Source organism: Hypanus sabinus, chromosome 5 (assembly GCF_030144855.1).
Source record: "Hypanus sabinus isolate sHypSab1 chromosome 5, sHypSab1.hap1, whole genome shotgun sequence".
Lineage (NCBI taxonomy): Eukaryota > Metazoa > Chordata > Chondrichthyes > Myliobatiformes > Dasyatidae > Hypanus > Hypanus sabinus.
In genome coordinates, this window is record NC_082710.1 from 45,636,722 (window position 1) to 45,658,600 (window position 21,879).

Here is a 21,879-nt window from a genome sequence, read left to right on the forward strand (position 1 = left end):
ATCAAAAGGCTTGCATTTAATAATTTTAAGAAGCAGGTGTTAAGAAACTGATTGGCATCTTTGAAGATGACAGTCTTGGTATGGAGCACAGGTTTAGATATGATTGTATGATGCTAATCTTTGCTACAGAGAGCTCTGTTAGATGACAAAGATTTGGATGGAAGTCAAAGCTTTTTAAGACTGGCTGGTGAACCATCTGGGAAAGGTAGCAGGAAGAACCCTCACAATTAATATAACCTTCCCCGGTCTTTGATTCATCATAACCTTCCTCGGTCTTTGATTCATCAGCACCTCCATCAGGTAAACACAAGTTTTGCTAAGATAAATAATCACTTATTGAATAGTGAAACAGAAACGAGGGTTCAAATGATCTCCTGCTGCGTTTGTTTCTTATTTACTGATGGGAACATTTATTATGGCAAAATTATTGGGGAGTGGGTGTAAAAATCTATGCTGCATGTGATTGGAAGGCTTACTAATGAATATATTTACATGCTTTTGTTAGTGACTTGAATATAAGCAATTAGAACAACACACACAAAATGCTGGAGGAGCTCAGCTGGCGAGGCAGCATCTATGGAAAAGAGTAAACAGTTGACGTTTTATGCTGAGACCCTTCATTGGTTCTGGGGGTGGGGGGGAACAAAAGATGAGAAGAATCACTGAACTCAACGGGCGGACATTTGCAGTTATAGGAAAGGGTTGGAGAGATACCAGTCTACCTCAGTTAGGCATCTTGGTTGGCATGGGCTAAAGAGTCTGTTTTCTGTGCTGTATAGCTCCAAATACAGCAAAGTTTTCCCCAGATAAACATGCAAAGTTCTTCTCAGCATCTTGGGACTAAATTCAGAGAACTGTATTACAGGCTAGACATGCAGCAGTCTGACATTGTCTATGAGATACGATATTTTCCAAATATAACAATATGCCAGACTCCGCCAACACAATCATTGTATTTATCCTATCACATGGATACACCAATCAGATGATGGTAAATTGGTGAGCAAGCTGCAAGGAATAGCCTTTGGCAGCCTTTTGGCCCCCGTCTTCCAATCAATGAGATTCTCTGCACTTCCCCATATTGCTTTAGTCATCTAATATCCCAAAATCGATCAATCACTACCTTGAATATGCTTAGCAGCTGAACAACAAAACACCTTCCCAGATAAAGAATTCAAAAGTTTAGAACACTTTAAGTGGAGGAATTTCTTCTCATCTCTAGGTTATTGGGTAGTGAGAGGCAGATTATATTTCTTCATCTGCATTAGGTCTTCTATTAACAAGGGTGAAGACGTAAACCTTGGGTCAGTCTATAATAATGGAGACTGTGCCAAAAGCACTCGTACGTGGTTAGTCAGTTTTGATATGAACTATTAAGTTGGTGAATTCAATGTTGTACCTGGAAAGTTACAGTAGACCCAATTGAAAGATCTGGAGGTGTTGTTGAACTTTTAGTAGACCTTATCACTATGCAACATGCCACCAGTGGGAGTGAAAAAGAATTAAAGGGGGCAACTGGAAGCTCATGATCATTTCTGTGGAGTGAACATGAACTCTACAAAGCCTTCAGCTGATTTCCATTTGGTTTTCTTGGCGTAGAGAAGATCACGTTGTGAATACGGAATGCATTGCTCTAGACTGGAAGAAGTACAAGTGAATTGCTGCTTTGCCCGGAAAGATTTGAGTCTCTGAATGATGAGAAAGAAAGATGTTGAACGGGTATTGTTTCAAACCTTGGGGTTGCATTGTAAAGTGCCCAAGTGCTGTTAGTGAGAATATAAAATCAATTGAGAAAGCAGTGAAGGAAATGATTCCCTTAAATGCTGAAAAGGAAGAGGAATATGTTCCTGTTTAATCCTTCCAGAATAGGTGGGAAGTCTAAAGGATAATCTGATGAAGATGGGAACAGGTGTGGTGGAATTTAACATCCAGAAGACCTCTATCCGTGCTGTGTCGGAGGAGAGGCAGTGAGAACAGAGGTGCAGGACTACCTGAGTTGTTATCAAAGACTGTCCACAATGGTAGAGGTGAAGCCATGGATCAGGAAGAAGGAAAGACATTTCAGAGACCTGTGCAGAATATCTTGTCATTGAAGCTAATATGACAGAGACGGGAACTGGGAGACTGAAATGGAGGTCTTGTAAGAAGCAGGCTGGGAGGAAATTTGCTGAATGTACAGTAGCTACATAGCCTAATTAGTCTGCTCTCAACCATCAGGTTAAATAATGGAAGGTGTTGATAGTTCAATAGTTCTATTTGATATCAGAGAATGTATACAATATGCAACCCAAAATCCTTGTTCTTTGTAGACATCCATGAAAACAGACATACTATAGGCTCTTCCCCTCCTCAGTAACAGTGAGAGGGGAGACCAACAAAGACAAACAACTCACTGATTACTGTGTTAAAGTCTGCTGCGATGCTTTTGTTCCAAAACCTCTGACTCGAAAATTGGCAACAAACTCTCCCACGCCAATGAGAGAAAGAGGGCATGTGAGCCCCTGACAGCCGATCCAGTGTTCTGTTTTCTCCTGCAACACTTCAGCCAGCAGCACTGGTGAAGTATCACCTCTTCCACAGGGCCGCAGGCTCGGAAGCCCGAAGGCGTTCTCATCTTCTAGGCTGTTTCCTTGGGATATTGAAAAACGGCTGGTCATGAGCCCTAAGGGGCAGGTCCCATCACCGCAAAGATCTAAAGTTTGAGTGTAGCTCGAGGTCAGGATCTTCAGCAGGACCACATGCAGCTTAAAAAGGAAAAAGAGAAACTGAGGTTAAAAATTGAGCTGTTTTTGCAGATGAGCTGGAAGGTGTCACTGTCGAGTGCCATCATCAACACTCTCACTTGTAACCTCATCGATAACATTTTTGGATTTTAGAAATGAAGAGCCCTGGTAAAATGAATGTCAATGTTCATCAAAGGAATAATGCTCCCACTACTACACCTACCTAAACTTATAAAGGGCAGGAGTAAAACACTTCTGGATGCACAAGATTTTCTTCTCTGATATTCTACCTGTACAAGAGAGGATGCAATAGCTTAATGCAATAGGAGACATTTCAGATCCCAGTCCCCACTGTTTTATATAAATATGAAGCATAACTTTGCATGTCCTTTTTCTCAGAACAATGTTTATTGTGTTAAATAATTTTAAGTCCATGATTTTGTGAACTAGTCCATTGTCAAAGGAAATGTAATTAAATTTGATGTTAAGCTATTATAACACTGAAAATGTTTTGAAAGAGACAAAATCTGAATTAATTGCCATTCTAAAATGTTGGTGGGTGAGTTTACTCTAATGATGATTTTGATGCTTAAAGCTTTCAAAGGCTGTCTGGAGATAAATCTGATCTTGTAGAACGATGGTTGCTAATTGCATCTTGGTTTGTGGTATGTCTGTCAACAAGGGTTCAGAGAATTAAGCAAATTGGTTAATTCTCTCCTTCACTTGGGATGTTTTAAAATTTTATAATAGAAACCTCTTTTGCTGTGTGCAATACAAGGTTTGACCAATTTTGTTGTGTGGAAAGCCATAAAAACAGTTTTTAGCACCCAAATGCTTTAGTTTGTTTATTGCTAGATGTATTTTGGTTGCAGGTTCTGCATCACCCTGCATGGTAGAAGACTATCTTGGTCTTTTGGGTGTGGGGGTCAGTCAAAAGCAGGTCTTGTAAAAATGATCATGCCTTTTTCATTATCAAAGATCATGTTTACATCAGGTCTGAAGGGGAGGATATTTCCTCATGTTTGCACAACATTTATACAAGCTTAGCAAGTCAATTTTCTGCCTTTATATATGGTACGATATATAGAAATACTATCCCTTTTAAATCCATCTTCTGATAAGATGGCAACGCACTTGGACACGGCGGCATCTACGGGATCAACCAGAGGTGTTATTGTCCTTTGTAAATGTATCTTTCACAATCGCAACACCCTGCTGGACATTAACATGCTGCATGTCTACTCCATCAGTGAGTTGCTCGTTAGTGGAGAAACTGAAGGAGCCGGACTTGGTGTGGACCGTGATGCTGCATGAGGCAGGGAGGCAGTGGTGCGTGAAAGAAGTGTGCAGTCTAACAGTGAGTGATGGTCTTGGGCATTTTTCTTGTGATGGCAAGACCCTGTTGGGCATGGGTGATGTGGAATGCTGCAAGTCCAATCATTGGTTTATTGGCATACGGTGGGGGTGGATAGCGGAGAAACTGTATGGCCTCAGTTGTATTGAGGACTAGCCTCAAACCAAGGTATCGTCTGTTTGCAGCTGCCCAGGTGGAGGTGTTGGAGCTGGGAGCCCTGTGGAGTGCCAGAGGTAGTGTAGTGAGGTGCCATGCTGGAGTTGGTGATGCCCCCCTCCCATTGTTTGCTTGGCAGAAGACGAGCTGTATTGTGTTCGACTGCAGACTGTTGCAACGTTTATGGATCCAGGGACTTGGACAATATTCTTTGTTCCCCTGTACTTTACTGCTATCTTGTATGTGCTTGCGATCTTAAATGTACTATGTGTGTCTTATGCTGTATATGATTGTTGGTACTGTCTTTTGCACTTTGGCGTTGAAGTAACACTGGCTGTATTTATGAGAATTTATGTATAGTTGAATGATAATTAAACTTGAACTTGAAGCTGCAGTTTCTGTTAGCCATATGTCTCTATATTTTCTTCCTTTTTGAGATCTTGACATTGAGCAGATGTTATTTCTGTATGTGAATAACTAAAGATTGTTAAAGACCAATCATTTTGCATCCCTGTATACACATGACTGTGTTGCTGACGATACAACCTTTGTTGGTAGAATCTCAGGTGGTGACGAGAGGGCGTATAGGAGTGAGATATACCAACTTGTGGAATGGTACGGCAGCAACAACCCGGCACTCAACGTCAGTAAGACAAAAGAGCTGATTGTGGACTTCAGGAAGGGTAAGATGAAGGAACACATACCAATCCTCATAGAGGGATTAGAAGTGGAGAGAGTGAGCAGCTTCAAGTTCCTGGGTGTCAAGATTTGAGGATCTAACCTGGTCCCAACGTACTGATGTAGTCATAAAGAAGGCAAGACAATGGCTATACATTCGGCCCTCCTTATCCGCGGGGGATTGGTTCCGGGACCCCTCACGGATACCAAAATTCGTAGATGCTCAAGTCCCTTATTCATCCTGTTGCTATGTGGTGGATCTTAGGACCAAGCGGAACCCTAGACCTTATTTAACCTGTCTCAGTGCAGTGGACATTAGGACCTGGTGGTAGAACTCTGAATCCGCCGTGTTTCTGTTCGCGAAAATAATCACAAAAATGGTTGAAAATAAAGTGAAAATAATAAAGTGATCAGAAAGAGGTGAAACACCATTGATCATTGGAAAAGCGTAAGCGTCGGTCGATGATCAGAACAATTTTAAAGGATAAAGTGAGAAAGGCTCTGCCCCAATGAAAGCTACAATTATTACTAAGCAACACAGTGGTTTAATTATTGGGCTTTGTGGTTTTGGGTTTTTGATCCTCCTCATCAACCTGACATGGTGGAGAGCACACTTGGGAGCAGTCTGTCACTCAATCGAACTTGGGGAAATTCCATTCCTGAGCCTGCCGCTGAAACATACGTTCTTAAGTGTTTTATATGCACAGAAGGGTAAAATATATACAATATACTAAGACAAACATTTGACTAACTGACACTAAATAATACCGGATGTACCTGTTCCGACTTAGTAAGAGAACTTATGATTTTTTTTTTGATCCTGATCCACGATCACCCACGCGCATTCTCCCATATACTTTAATTCATCCCTAGATTACTTGTAATACCTAATACAATGTAAATACTATGTAAAGTGGTTGTTATACTGTATTGTTTAGGGAATAATGACAAGAAAAAAAAAGTCTGTACATGCTCGAACAACAAGTGCTGGAAGAGCACTTCCGGGTTTTTGCGATTTGCGGTTGGTTGTATTAGCGCATGCGGAATTCGCGGATAATGAGGGCCGACTGCTTTATTAGAAGTGTGAAGAGATTTTGGCATGTCAACAAATACAATTGAAAACTTCTATAGTTGTACCGTGGAGAGCATTCTGACAGGCTGCATCACTGTCTGGTATGGGAGGGCTACTGCACAGGACCAAAAGAAGCTGCAGAAGGTTGTGAATTTTGTTAGCTCCATCTTGGGCACTAGCCTACAAAGTACCCAGGACATCTTTGGGGAGCAGTGTCTCAGAAAGGCAGCGTCCATTATTAAGGATCTCCAGCACCCAGGACATGTCCTTTTCTCACTGTTACCATCAGGTAGGAGGTACAGAAGCCTGAAGGCGCACACTCAGTGATTCAGGAACAGCTTCTGCCATCCAATTCCTAAATGGACTTTGAAGCTTTGGACATGACCTCACTTTTTTAATATGCTGTATCTGTTTTTGCACATTTTTGAACAATCTATTCAATATATGCAATTGATTTACTTGTTCATTATGTTTTATTTTATCTATTAGTTTTTTTTCCTCTCTGCTAGATTATGTATTGAATTGAACTGCTGCTGCTAAGTTAACAAATTTCACGCCACATGCTGGTGATAATAAACCGGATCCTGATTCTGCTTCTGAAATGCCGTGCATTTTCCAAAAACAAAAGGAGCTAGAATAGATTGCAGAGGAGATCTATTCTTGATATTCCATGCATGCACATTACCACTGACCCATGTTTGGATGTCTCAAAGCACTATGTCATTGGCAATAATAAACTATTTAAAGGGTTTTCACTTGCCTGTGACATTTGATCAGGAGCCAATATGCGATGAGAAACTCTAAGCAGCGAAGAAATTCAACTCCTGCTGCCTTTGGAAACGCTTCTCCTCTGAATCACAGATATTTTCAAAAATATAATGTTAATGTGCCAAGAACAATGTTTGCATACCTCTACCATGCCCAAAGGTACTTGGGTAGATTGGGAAAATGGGCAAAGTAGTGGCAGATGGGATGTAATGTAGGGAGCTGTATGGTCAGGCACTTTAGTAGAAGGAATAAAGATGTAGGCTATTTTCTAAACGGGAAACATTCAAAATTCAGTGGTGCCAAGGGACTTGGAAGTGTTGCGCAGATTTCTGTAAAGGTTAACTTGCAGGGTGAGTCAGTGCGAAGGCAATGTTAGCAGTCATTTATAAAAGACTAGAATATAAGATCAAAGGTGTGATGCTGATGCTTTATAAGGCATTGGTCAGACTGCACTTGGAGTATTGTGAGCAGATTTGGAGCCCTTATCCAATATGGGATGGCATTGGAGAGAGTCTAGAGAATGATTCTGTGAATTAAATGGTTAACATATGAAGACAGCCTTTTTCTGATCTTGGAGTATGTGGGTCTGTTAGTGGGTAATGTTTGTGAGGTTTCTGTACAGAGTAAGTACTGTAGACCCGTTAATGTCCGTAGAAAGTTTGTTGATAGTAGCTGGATTCTTTTTTGGTCTCAGGCACCATTAAAATGCCTATCATGTGGCTTAGTGGAATCTCTTCGGATTCGGGCTTATTGCTTTTATGTAAACATTAATGCCCTTTTGTAAGTTCAAGGAGTGACCATTACTAGGTCTAATTGATTTATGAGGACTGTTTTAATGGGTACATGATGAAAAACACAGGCTGTGTTGAAACAAGAAGTCAGAGTTTGTCTATCGTGCACTTGTGAAACGTATTTATGGGGCTGCCTTCCTGGTTTCACTGGATTTCAACTGGGGCCAGAGATCAAGATCTGTGCCTAGAACCCAGGGGTGGTTTTAGGGGTGAGTCGGAAATTGGACTTCTCCCAATAATGGCAAGTGGTGATTTAAAAATCGTGAACCCTGAAGTCTTTGTGCCTTGCAGATATCTTTGTGGAAATCATTGTTACTTACTATGTAGTATTTTGTATGGTTTATTTGTGCTTTCTGTTTTTTTTAAATGATAAATTAGGCTTAAATTACTTTATGTTTGTACGCTTATTGCCACGTCTTCTGGACACTCGTATTGTTGGGTGTGATTAATGCAACCCATTACACTTTGTCATTGCCAGCAGGGTCCAGGAAAATGTGGCTGAGGACAAGCAAGTCAAGCAATACTGTGGAGCAAACACGAGGAAATCTGCGGATGCTGGAAATTCAAACAACTACACACACAAAAATGCTGGTGGAACACAGCAGGCTAGGCAGCATCTATAGGGAGAAGCGCTGTCGACGTTTTGGGTCGAGACGCTTCGTCAGGACTAATTGAAAGGAAAGATAGTGAGAGATCTGAAAGTAGTGGGGGGAGGGGGAAATGCGAAATGATAGGAGAAGACCAGAGGGGGTGGGACGAAGCTAAGAGCTGGAAAGGTGATTGGCGAAAGTGATACAGAGCTGGAGAAGGGAAAGGTTAATGGGATGGGAGGCCTCGGGAGAAAGAAAGGAGTGGGGGGGGGGGAGCCCCAGAGGGAGATGGAAAACAGGCAAACAACTAAATATGTCAGGGATTGGGTAAGAAGGAGAGGAGGGCCATTAACGGAAGTTAGAGAAGTCAATGTTCATGCCATCAGTTGGGAGGCCACCCAGCCGGTATATAAGGTGTTGTTCCTCCAACCTGAGTTTGGATTCATTTTGACAATAGAGGAGGCCATGGATAGACCTATCAGAATGGGAATGGGATGTGGAATTAAAATGTGTGGCCACTGGGAGATCCTGCTTTTTCTGACGGACTGAGCGTAGGTGTGCAGCGAAACGGTTTCCCAGTCTGTGTCGGGTCTCACCAATATATAAAAGGCCACACAGGGAGCACCGGACGCAGTATACCACACCAGCCGACTCACAGGTGAAGTGTCGCCTCACCTGGAAGGACTGTCTGGAGCCCTGAATGGTGACTTATCAGTCCCTGGGTGGATGGATAACTCTGAGGGTTTTGAATCACTGGCTAATGTTCTGAGTAAATGGGGTCCTCCCAGATGTTGGGAGAAGGTATTTGCTGAAATGTCTGACGTTAAAGCTTCCATGCGTAGTATCACAAAGCCTCAAACTTAGCTTTTCCCTCTTGAGGCAGGGAATCCCTCTTAGTGGGATGGATTTTTATGACTGCATTGTGGCGATTGAGTACTGAAAAAGCTGAACTCTGAGGAAGTCAGACGTCTAGAGTGCGAGTTTAAGTTCTCAGAACACTACTTTAAGTGAAATGGCACGTGCAGTTTGAGAATGTGCTGAGCACTCTGAAGTTAAACAAGTTGCCATGGCATGTACATGGGCTACCGTGGTGCGAAAGCATCGCATACAGTGCATCTGTGTGATTGTGGATCCCTTAAAGGTCCAATCTACGGTCCTGCAGGAGGATTGAGACCCAGACATGGGAGACTGGGATATCTGGTATGATGATGATGATTCAGATAAGGATGGAAATAATGTAATTAAGGTGCACTCCCCTTAGACGTGTAAAAGGTAAAGAGGAACCCTGGAATGCTAATGAATAAAATCAAGCTGCAGTGCCTGTCCCTACTACCAATGAGAACACAATCGATAATTAACTCTGCTATCATCGAGTTACAGGATTTAGCCCAAAACAAGGGGAATCCTTACTCAGCTGGCTCACCCACCTATGGGATTTAGGAACCTCTCAACTTTTTCATGTGCATGAATTGATTCAATTAGGGTCATTCACGATGGACTCATTAGTCCTGGCTGAAATGTGTGCTGGTCAGGCTAACAGCTGGTTGCTCCTTGTGGGCAGTGGTTGTACAAGCTGTTCGTGCTTGCTACCCTGCTTCTTTGTATTGGCATGAGTCTCCTCATCCCTTGAAAATCCCTCGATGGCTATTTAACACAATCTGCCATTTGTAATAATGTCTTTAATGGCCCTGAGATTGTCCCCTTTTCCCTTGGTTGGCTCACCTGATCGATGGAATGAGGACTCAGGGTGGAGAGGCATCATGCTGGCTCTGTTAGGACCAGGTGAGGGTTGGACTGTTGCAGAGTCGAGCAGCCTATTGGCTCTGACTTGAAGGGTCAGATGTAGATCAAGGACGGGTGCAAGGTAAGGCTGCTTTTACATTCCGTGGGCACCAGGGGCATTCTGAGTGCATGATGAATGGTACTAGGAGTGCCCCCTAAGCCGCCGATGATTGTGCCCCGGCAGTGTACCTACTGGTGCTACTTTTGTCCTCATTGTGACCCAGCTGGGTTGCATTTGATAGTCCAGACAAAGGGTCTGGTCGAACTTCCAGAATGTAATGTTAATCCCAAATCACAGGACATTCTCCGGTTATATCGGAACTTGGCTGAATTGGACCCTGGATGGCGGGTTACTCAACCTGCCGTTTACAGGTATGGCCAAGGCTCCAAGACTGCCACAGTTGCTCTAAAGGCAATGCATATTTCAGAGGGGGACCTGAGGCCATACATGCCTGTTACCCTTTGATAGTCACATGGCAACAAGCAGTGGGGAATCGCCCTGGTGGACACTGGGGCTGAGATTACCTTATTACATGGGAATCCAGATCTGTATACAGGGGAGTGAGTGTGTATTCAGGGATATGGGTAACCAGTTACAGATGCTGTACAAACAAAGGTCCATCTTGCTAATGGCAAGGGACTTCCTCTGTCTGTCCCCGAGCTCAATCTCTCAGGAACTTGTGAACATTTTGGGAATTGATTTGTTAATGGGGAAACTCTTTCATGACAGCATTTGGCAAATTTACTTTTGGTATTTGGAAGGTATCTTTTCTGGTTGGGGAAGAGTAAAATGGGAACCTGTCTTACCTGTCTTTATAACTTTGCCAAGGCAAATAGTAGTTACCAAGCAATATTGTGTCCCGTGAGGGCATAAGGAAATCAAGGAGACAGTGGGGTCCCTCCTGAACCTGGGGGTTCATCATCCTCCCTCATCCATTTATACCAGCCCTCTGGCCAGTTCAGAAACCTGATGGTTCATGGTGTATGACCATTGATTATCGTCGGTTAAATCGTTGTGCACTTGCAGGCCATAGCTGCTCCAGACATTGGTACCCTGACTGAGGACCTTTCTAGCGTGACTGAGAGTCATGTTGTTCTTGGTTTGTCTAATGCTTTTTCCTCTGTCCTTGTTGCTGAGCAGACTCAAGATCAGTTTTCTTTTACGTGACTTCCACATGTTCGTAATCCTACTATTTGTCATAGTGTGGTAGAGTGTGATTTTTGTGAACGTGTCTCATCTCCAGCATTTAAAGCAGCTCAGTATATAGATGATGTGCTCTAGGGGATCCTCTGAAAAGAGTTTCCAAAGCCCTTAATACTTTGATCACTTGATCATGGGGATGGGAAATTAATCTTGATAAAGTACAAGGCTCAGCTATGATTGTTCATATGGACCAAGGGTTATAGGAAAATTCCTGATCAGGTCAGAAATAAGATCCTAAACTTAGCACGTCCTCTAACTAAACAAGAAGCCCAATGCCTTGTTGGCCTTTTGGGTTACTGGCAGCACCATATGCCTTATTTGACTATACTCCTCCGAGCCTTGTGCACTGTGATTAGAACGAAATTTGGTTTTGTGTGAGGCCCTGGGCAACAATTTGGTTTTGTGTGGGGCCCTGAGGCTGCAAAGGAAGCTGTCATCACAGCCTTATGCCCGACTTCATTTTGAGAGGGCCTCTCCTTTGAACTGTAAGTTTCTGTTAAAGATGATGTAACAGTCTGCAGCCTGCGGTAGAAGTATGGAGGAAAGAATATGCCACTGGGGTTCCTGGTCCTGAAAGCTTCCCAATGCTGCCACCAGATATAATGCATTTGAGAAACGATTCTTGCCTGCTACTGGGCTTTGATCGAGACAGATGACATTTCCACCCTGACCTTTCCATTGCAGGATGGGTCACACTCACCCGTAAGGAAGGGCATGCACAACAGAGTTCAGTTGTCAAGTGGAAGTGGTTGATCTCTGAACCAGCATCCAAGGGACTGCATGGAATTAATAAAATACATAAACTGACTGCCCTCAGGCAACATCACCCGCTTCAGAAGCTACTTGGTCAAAGTCTTGCCTGTTGCAAGGGGCGTTGTCTCTGATCTTCTGACTCCTGCTCAGCCACAGCTCGCCTGATTCACCGACGGCTCTGTGATATGGAAGAATGATTGGCGTTGTTGGTAGGCTGCTGCCCTTAACCTTCTCACCCATTGAGTTCTGAAAAAGGAGGGCTCTGATGGGTCGAGTCAATATGCAGAACTCGTTGCAGTGCATACTGTCATTAGGCTTAAAACCAAAGAGGCCCACGTTCATATTGGTTATTGGGTTGCCCTTGTGGAACCAGCAGTCTTACACTGTTATTGGATGAGGAACAGAGTTATGGAAGGATGTTTGGAACCAATCATCACATGATACCATTACAGTTTACCATGTTGCTACCCATTTTAAAGATGATTTGCCGATGCTAAGATTTAACAATGTTGACAAACACACTTGTGTTTACATGGTAACATCTAGCCCCAGCCTCAAATACCATTATTGCCACTTGTTTGGTGTGCCCATGAGTCTTCTGGTCATTTGGGGGTACAGGGTACTGTGGAGTTGTCTAGGCAGCGAGGATTATTCCTTCCCATTGATATAACTTGTACAGTAGTAGGGAATCATGGGTGGTACTTTGAAATTAAGGACAGATAGCTTTTAAAATGACCCTTATCTGACATTTGCTGTGGGCGTGCCCCACTTAGATTTGACAATAGATTATATTGGCCCCTTTCCTTTACAGACGTGATCTCCAGAACTTCCTCACTGTGGTGGACAGTTATTCTAGTCTTTTGATGGTAAACTCTACTGTTAACAATAATCAGGTATCATAAGATCGTAAGACATAGGAGCAGAATTAGACTATGTAGCCCATCGGGTCTGCTCCGCCATTCCATCATGGTTGATCTCGGATCCCACTCAACCCAATATACTTGCCTTTTCGCCATAAACTTCTAATGCTCTGACTGATCAGGAAGCTATCAATTTCTCTTAAATATTCCCACTGGCTTGGCCTCCTCTGCAGTCTATAGTAGAGTATTCCATAGATTCACTACTCTCTGGCTTAAAATTCCTCCTTCCTTCTGTTCTAAAAGGCTGTGCCCTCTTGTTTTGGATACCCCCACCATGGGAAACATCCGCTCCACATCCACCTATTCTAGTCTTTTCAACATTCGATAGGTATCAACGAGATTCTCATGCATTCTTCTAAATTCCAGTGAGTACAGGCCAAAACTGCCAAACACTTCTCATAGGTTAACCCTTCATTCCCAGAATCATCCCTGTGAACCTCCTCTGGACTCTCTCTGATGACAATACATCCTTCCTGAGATATGGGGCCCAAAGCTCTTATCAATATTCCAAGTATGGCCTAACTATTGTCTTGTAAAGCCTCAGCATTATCTCTTGACATTTATATATTCTATTCCCCTTGAAATAAATGCCAACATTGTATTTGTCTTTCTTACCACATTCAACCCAATTCCCTCTGCACCTCTGTTTGAATCTTCTCCCTATTTAGATAATAGTCCACGTTAATGTTCTGTTTACCAAAATGCATTATCGTACATTTCCCAACACTATGTTCCACCTGTCACTTTTTTGGCCATTCTTCCTATTTGTCTAAGTCCTGCTGCAATAGCATTGCTTCCTCAACACTACCTATCTCTCTACCTGTCTTTGCTGCAAAGCCATCTATTCTATTATCCAAATCTCTGACAAGCTATGTGAAAAGTAGTGGTCAGAATACTGACTCCTGAGGAACACCACTAATCACTGGCAGCCAACCAGAAAAGGCCCCCTTTATTCCCACTTGCTGCCCTCTGGCTGTCAGCCATTCCTCTGTCTATACCAGAATCTTTCCTTTAATGCCATGGGATTTTTATCTTGTTAAGCAGCCTTGTGTGTGACACCTTATCAAGTGCCTTCTGAAAATCCAAGTAAATGCCATCCACTGCCTCTCCTTTGTCTGCCCTGTTTGTTACTTCCTCGAAGAACTAACAGATTTGTCAGGCAAGATTTCCCTTCACATGCAGACTTTGACTTATTTTGTCGTTAGTCTCCAAGTAACCTGAAACCTCATCCTTAATAATAGACTCCAACACTTTCCCAACCACTAACTGACCTATAATTTCCTTTCTTTTGCCTTCCTCCCTTTTTAGAGTGGAGTGACATTTGCAATCTTCCAGTCCTTTGGGGACCTTGCCAGAATCGAGTGATTCTTGAAAGATCATGACCAATGCATCTGTTATCTTTTCTGCAACCTCTCTCAGGACTCGGGGAGGTAGTCCAACTGGTCTGGGCAACTTATTCACCTTAAGACCTTTTGAGTTTGTCTAGCATTTTTTCCTTTGTAATAGTAATAGCAATGGCACTCACTCCTGCTCCCTGACACTCACGGACCTCTGGCACATTGCCAGTGTCTTCCACAGTGAAGACTGATGCAAAGTACCCATTAAGTTCATCTGTCATTTCTTTGTCCCCCATTACTACCTCACCAGCATCATTTTCCAGTGGTTCAATATCAACTCTCACCTCCCTTTTACTCTTTATATAACTGAAAAAACTTATAGTATCCTGCTTTTGTTATTGGGTAGTTTGTCCTTGTATTTAATCATTTCTTATAGCTTTCTAAATTGCCTGTTGTTGAATTGTAAAAGCTTGTCTGTCACATTTGCCTACCCCTGCCATTATTCAATCCAATAATGGTTTGCACTTTTCAGGTTCTAAGATACAAGAGTGGGCTGTCTGTAGTGGTTAATGGTGGGTCTTGCATGTGCCCTATTATCCTGAGGACAGTGGTTTGATTGAACAAATGAATTGCCTATTAAAACATCATGTTCATTTACTTCTGCTTGTACCTTTTCTGGATGGTTACCTGTCCTTCCCCATGCTTTGTGTAATTTGAATAACCACCTCTTGAAAGGAGATGCCTCCTTTTTGTTAATGACAGGACAACTTGTACCTTTTGTTCCTGGTGGTACAAACTGAGCGCTGATTCAGTTCTACAAGGAGAGTAAGGTGTTAGTGGAGGGTGAGATTATTGCCGACAGACAAGGAAATACACACTGGATGAGACCACAACAAGCCACTGATAACTTACTGTTTTGGGAAAATGAAATTATTGTTTCAGGAAAAGATGTACATTACGTGATATGTGCTAATTGGGGGCCTGTGAGTGGGAGGGAATGTTGTAAACCTAGGACTAGCTTTGTATAACTTTATTCTGTGAAACAAGTGCCAGCTTGATAGTAATTTGACTCTTGTATCCTTGGTCACAATGTAGTGCTTGTAAATCTTGCTCATTCTGTTTGAACTGTCAGCAAGATGTTGTTAATGCCCCCTCTCCACCCATTTAAGGATAAAGAGATGCTGAGGTTAATCCTTGTATCTGTATAATTTTTTCAGTTTCAATAATTGTGATAATAGTTTTAAACATCAAGGGATCTTAATATGTATTCTTCATTTTAAGCAGAAGGAAGAGTTCTATGTGTCTTTAACCTGCCAGGCATTCAATAAGTGCAATGTATTATATTAGTTTTGTAAAACATTGGATGAATGTCTGGAGGATCAAAATGACAATAGCTCTTTCTGGTCGTGTAGCATATGTAGTCTTTTAGTAGGTAATGTTTGTGAAGTATCTACAGAGGAAAGAGTGAGGTTGTTAATGTCTGTGGATTGTTTGTTGATAATAGCTGGATTCATCCTTGGTCTAGGGCGGGGGTCGGCAACCCGCGGCTCCGGAGCCACATGTGGCTCTTTTACGTCTGTGCTGCGGCTCCCTGTTGCTTTGGGAAATAATTGGTCAGTATTTAATTAAAATGTATTTTATGTTAGTTTGTTAGTTTTTGAAATGTAATTCTAAATTTGAAGATTATGGTGATCTTGTACAATCTAAATAAGACGTTGTGGCGACCCATTTCCTGACACATCCGAACCGGCTCACAATTAGCCAGCGTTCAGGCTAAGGGAGATAGCCTACGGGGGTTTGTGAGTACGTGTCTTTTGCAGCATCCGCGCCCATGGGGGGTGGTTTGAGGGAGGCTTAAAAGCAAGGCTGTTTAGTTCGAATAAAGCTATCTTTGACTGCAGTTTACTGACTGCGTGTAGCACACCGCTACAACGTGTTTTTATCGCTGGCTGTCCAGAGGGGAGGTGCTGAAATGCTTTGTCGCGTGTCTGGAAGAAGTGAAAACTTTCCTGGGCAGCAAAGGGCTCACCTCTCCTGAGCTGGAACAGCCAGAGTGGCTGGAAAAGCTACGCTTCATGGTAGACATGACAGCGCACCTGAACACGCTGAACACAGCTCTTAAGGGGTAAGGACGTACAGCCCTGCACATGTTGGAGGATGTTTTGGCATTCGAGCGCAAGTTGACAGTGCTTGCCAGAGATTTACAGAAAGGCACATTGTCTCACTTCCCCTATTTGAGAGAGTTCAAACAAGGTCACGACATGATAAATTCGGAGTATTTACATTCTGCAATCATCGCAATGCAAACATCGTTTGGGAAACGCTTCTGTGAGTTCAGAGAGGAAAAAAACACATTATCCTTCCCGGTCACTCCCCTAAGCATCGATCCATCCCTACTGAATACGACTGCATTGTCAGGTGTGAGTCAACCTGAACAAGTATGATAAATATTTTAATTGCCTATTATTTTACGTATATTCATATGTTTTCATTGTTCAGTGAAATAGTCCTTTTATTTTTCAGGTTGTCAGCTGGCTGACGTTATTTTTGGTTTGCTGCTGGCGGCAAATTTAAGTTTGGCGTTTTTCATAAGTACAAGAAGGACTGAAATAGACGTTGAGTATTTTACTTAAAAGTAACCTTCAACCCAACATTTTTTTTTCGGAGTTCAAAATGTTTTTGTTGCATGCAGAAATGTAATTTCGTTTTCTCTGCAGGAGTTCATCAATTTCATAAATGCAACACATTATAGTTTGTTTATACATAGCATAAAGGCAAAACAAAACGTTGTATGCAGTGTTATTTCATTTTAAATGTCAAACAGGTTTTGCGGCTCCCAGTGTTTTCTTTTCTGTGGGAAACGGGTCCAAGTGGCTCTTTCAGTGGTAAAGGTTGCTGACCCCTGGTCTAAGGCTACATCCACACTAGATCAGATAAGTCTGTAACCAAAGCATTTTCTCTTTGTTTTCACCCTCTGTCCACATTGAAACGGCGTTTTCCTCCCTCGAAAACAGAGCTTTTCTAAAATGCTCTCCAGAGTGTGCAACTCTGAAAACGCTGATTGAGCAGTTTGGTGTATACGGGGTAACCGAAGCTTTTTAAAAACGCTGTCATGGCATGCCGGAATAGATGGTAACGGCAGCACGGCAGTTCATTGTTTTCTTGAACACAACCTCCAACACCACGGCAACAATGGTGGACGGCTTCAGGAGACTGTCCCTGAGCAGAATGTTACTGCAGCTTTGCAGTATGACAGAGAATTTCAACCCCCCCCCCCCTACACAATTTAACAATTTCAGAACAGACGGCAACGAGGCTGAAGCTAGAAGAGTTAGAAATGTACTCACCAAGTACTTTGACCCATAACTTATTTGAATAAGTAAGTATACTCACTTTGCTGCGTAATATGTCCTTGCTTGTATGAAGGTGGTTTACCTATTTATCCAAGTACTTCTCTGACAATAGATGTGTAACAGCCTAATGTAACATTGTATGGAAATACAAGGTAACACTGATGCAGACATGTTTTATACAATTAACAAGGTGCTTTATTAAGGTGCTTGTGCAAACATTCGATGGATGTAATTGTCACTACTGCTAAAATGTCATTTTTAAGTAGTAGCTTATGTTTGGCATAGACGTGCAAATGTTAAGGCCAAAAAAGGAAGATTGTAAGTTTCACTTTTACTCGGGTAAAAATAAAATCACTTTTTCCTAGTAGCTCGTTTTATTGCACATGTTAAATACAGCAAAATAATACAGGAAGACATGGCAAAAGTAAAGGCAAACAAATGAAGTAACAGCAAATTTCACTTTTGCCCAGTAACAAGCCTTATTGCATTTAGTCGTAGCTGTTGTCCCTTTCATCGGTGAAGAAGCTATGGCTGTAGGAAATGTTTCCAGGGTGACCCCTCTGGGAGTGGGGGAGATGTTGGTGGAGCCACCCAGGGGTCTGTGTGTCTGTATGTGTAACTATTGTAGTGTCTGTAGGCTGGTATTGTGGCAGTGAAAAGTACGGGGGGGAGCCATTCATATTTTCTCATCATTGCAAATCCCTCTGCAACAGAGTTAGTCAGATTTTCAATGTTCGTCATCAGCCGGGTCATACTGTCAGTGAACTCCCTGTTAGTTGCCTCCATATGCTCAGTATTTGTCTTTTTTAGTTTTAAATCCTCCTGCGCGAGAGTCAACAGCTGTCTGTCATTTAGCGATTTCCTTTTTTTAAAAAAGTTTTCTCGTCTGTAACTGGACAAACGCACACCGTCTTTCACGGTGAGATTCGACACCAAACATGTTGCTTGTTTTCTGTAGCTGTGTCCTGTGCATACCCAATAGGAGGAGATTTGTCCAAATACCTGTTTTAATGTGGACGGAGGTATTTTCAGAAACACCTGGTATGGACGCCTATCGTTTTTACGTGAAACTGCTGTTTTCAAAATTATCCGGTCTATTGTGGACGTAGCCTCAGACATCATTAAAATGTGAATGTCAAGTTGTTTGATATTCTGCCCAATGGTTTCTTTTCAGATTTGGACTTATTGCTTCTATGTAAACATTAATGCCCTTTTGTATGTCCAAGGGATGCAAGGGGTGACCATTACAATGTTTAATTGATTTATGAGGACTGTGTTAATGGACACAGGATGTGTTTGGAGAGAAAAAAGCAGGCTGTGTTGAGTCAAAAGATCAAACAGATCATCTATATGTGTTTCTGTACTTATGAAACTCGTATCTATGGGGATCCATTTCCCAGTTTCATTGGACTTCAACAGGGGCCAGAGATTGTGATCAGTGCCTAGTACCCAGAGGGGGTTTCTGGAGCGAGTTGGGATCTGGAGTTACCCTGATAATAGCAACAATCAGGTAGTGACTAAGAATTGTGAGCCCTAAGATCCTTGTGCCTTGCAGGAAATCTTTGTGACTTGCTATGTATTATTTTTGTGTGGTTTATATATGCTTTCTATTTTATGGTAATAAATTAGGCTGAAGTTACTTTTTCTGTTGTTTATTTACTTATTACCCCATCTCCTGGACACTTGAATTGTTGGGTCTGCCCGTTACAACTTGCTGAAGTTTAGAAGAATGATGGATTTCATTGAAATCTATTAAATATTGAAAGGCCTAGATAGCGTGTATGTGGAGAAGATGTTTATTATAGTGGGTGAGCCTAGGACCAAAAGGCACAGCTTCAGTATAGACGGTCATTCATTTAGAAGAGGAGGTATTTCTTTAGTCAGAGGGTGGTGAATCTGAAATTCATTGTCACAGACAGCTGTGGAGACCAAGTATTGAGTATATTGAATGCAGAGGTTGATAGGTTCTTGGTTAGCCAAGGTCCTAAAGGTTATGGGGAAAAGGCAGGAGAATGGGTTGAGAGAGATGATAAAACAACCATGATGGAATAACAGAGCAGACTTGATGGGCCTAATGGCCTAATTCTGATCCTATGTCTGATGGTCTTATAGACACTTTCTGTGCAAAAAATTGTTGATTTTTTTCAAGTCATTTATGATGGTTATTCACTATCCAAAGTCGTCTTAGCACCACAGAAGAACCTTTTGAAGGTTCAAAATGTTCTTTGTTAATCTTTAACTAGTGTTATTTATTCTTTCTTTTGAGAAACAATGTTCAGGAAGAATATTATTGACAACTGAGACTGCAGCCTAATCAGAGCAGAGAACGCTCAGTCAGTCTAAGGCTCCTGCCTTCTGACCTGATCAGTGCAGTTGTTAAAACATCACATGCCTATGCAGTCATCACTAGATGGCTGGCAAAACAAAAGATATAACTATTAGAAGGCAGTAAGGGTGGAGCTGGAGATGGAGCTAGAGCAGGCATGGGCAAACTACGGCCCGCGGGCCATATGCGGCCCGTTAAGCTTTTTAATCCGGCCCGCAGAACTTGATGAAATTATATTAATAAACCTTGTTAACGTTTTTTCCCCGCAATTCTGGCGTTTTCCCAATAGATGACGCACTCTATATACATTTGTGGCGACCCATTTCCTGGCACATCCGAACCGGCACACAATTAGCCAGCGTTCCGGCTAAGGGAGATAGCTTGCGGGGATTTGCGAGCACAGAGCTTTAGAGCCTCTGCAGGGGGGCAGGTTGAGGGAGGCTTAAAAGTTGAGGCTGGGGATTTCGAATAAAGTTTTTTTTTCTTCGACTGCAGTTACCGACTCCGTGTCGTAATTTTAGTGCTGCATGTAGCACACCGCTACACATTGACCTTGGTTGAGGTGCAGCGTATTACTCCACATTTGCGCTTTACTCTTTGTTGAGCTCGACGTATTTGTGTGAACAGGCATTCAGCGTCATGAACATCAACAAAGCCAGCCACAGATCTAAGTTAACTGACCAACACCTCAGATCCATCCTGAGAATCTCCACAACAAAACTAAATCCAGACTTTGATGCGCTGGCTAAAAAGGGAGACCAACAACACTGTTCCCACTGAAATTAAAAATAAGTTCCTTCGTTGTGTTATGTAAAAAATACATTTGAAAATATTTTTTTCAATAAGCCTTACATGTTACATGTCATTTCTGTTACGTGATGGACATGAGTAGTGCGCAGGTGCATGTACGTTCTCAAAATAAAAAATGCGCTCCAGATCAAATAACGCGCTCCGCATACTGGCGCGCTGTCACTGTTCTGTCTTTGTGCTGGTCGTTGTTGAGTTTTGGCACAGGGGACAATTGAATAAGAAGGAGCAGGACAAGTAGACCTGCATCTCCTACCGTTTTTGAAATAAAGACAGTCAGGAGGAGAGTGATGATGATAATATCTTGAAGGATAACAGAATTTTCAGTGCTTTAAAATAATAACTGTTACTATTAAAAAAAGCTGTATTTTATTCATTTAATTTTCAGTGTTTTAAAAGTCATTTCAATAAATAGCTAAATACCATGGGACTTCAAAGACAGATATTTTGTTGTAATGCATTTGTTAATTTTCAATTGAAATTAAAGCACATGTTTTCTACATATCCCATGATATTTTATTTTCTCTTATGAGGTGTATTGCCAAAACACTCAGTCCATCTGCTCCTGGTCCGGCCCCCCTGTCAAATTTTAGAACCCTGTGTGGCCCACAAGTCAAAAAGTTTGCCCACACCTGAGTTAGAGCCTACTCCCTCAGCTTTGACCTGAAAGGGAACTTTTCCCAGGCCTATCTTTTTGTGACAGACAACATGTTTGTCTGCAGCTCATTGTTATGACTTTCTTGTTCATATTCGTGTTTGGAAAACCTTTGTAGAATTCTAATCTCTGTTAGAATTGTTTCTCAAAATAAATGTTCCATTTAAGATAAAATGGCTATGTTTAATCTGCTTTTTTTTTAGCTGGAAGTTTCTCATCCTTTGTTGTGAGAGGGGATCTCACCACTTGAAATAATTGACAGCTAAACTCCTCCCGAAAAGAGACTGAATTATTTCAGTAGTTTGTCCTTGGTGGATATAGTATTATGTCCCAAAAGTGAGGGTATTTATAAACAACTAAAATTGTAAGGTTAGGTTTAGGACTCTGGAAAGGGTGCACTGTATTGTCACTCTTTGTGACATATTGAATTGTTAGCAAATTTAGTCACTTGCCAAGAACCTTTTATTTGTTCAAAAAATGACTGGTAGAAGAGGACATGACAAAACAAACTTTGTTTCATTTTAGATCCATAGGGTGAAACACTGAATAAAATATAGCGTATGGCAGTCTGAGGTATTTGCACTTCAAATACTTCTGTTTGGAGAACGCC

At 42.0% G+C, this 21,879-nt stretch overlaps 1 protein-coding gene across 3 annotated transcripts in view; it reads left to right on the forward strand.

Moving 5' to 3' along the window:
* The window catches only part of LOC132394123 (spindlin-W), a 100,110-nt gene that overhangs the window by 22,007 nt on the left and 56,224 nt on the right, over nucleotides 1–21,879 (forward strand). Inside the window, exon 2 of one of the 3 annotated variants that reach the window (XM_059969888.1) lies at nucleotides 4,792–4,916. The exons of the other annotated variants lie outside the window; for them this stretch is intronic. The gene's annotated coding sequence lies outside the window, so the exon portion shown is untranslated. The remainder of the gene's footprint in view (nucleotides 1–4,791; nucleotides 4,917–21,879) is intronic. 3 annotated transcript variants of the gene reach the window in all.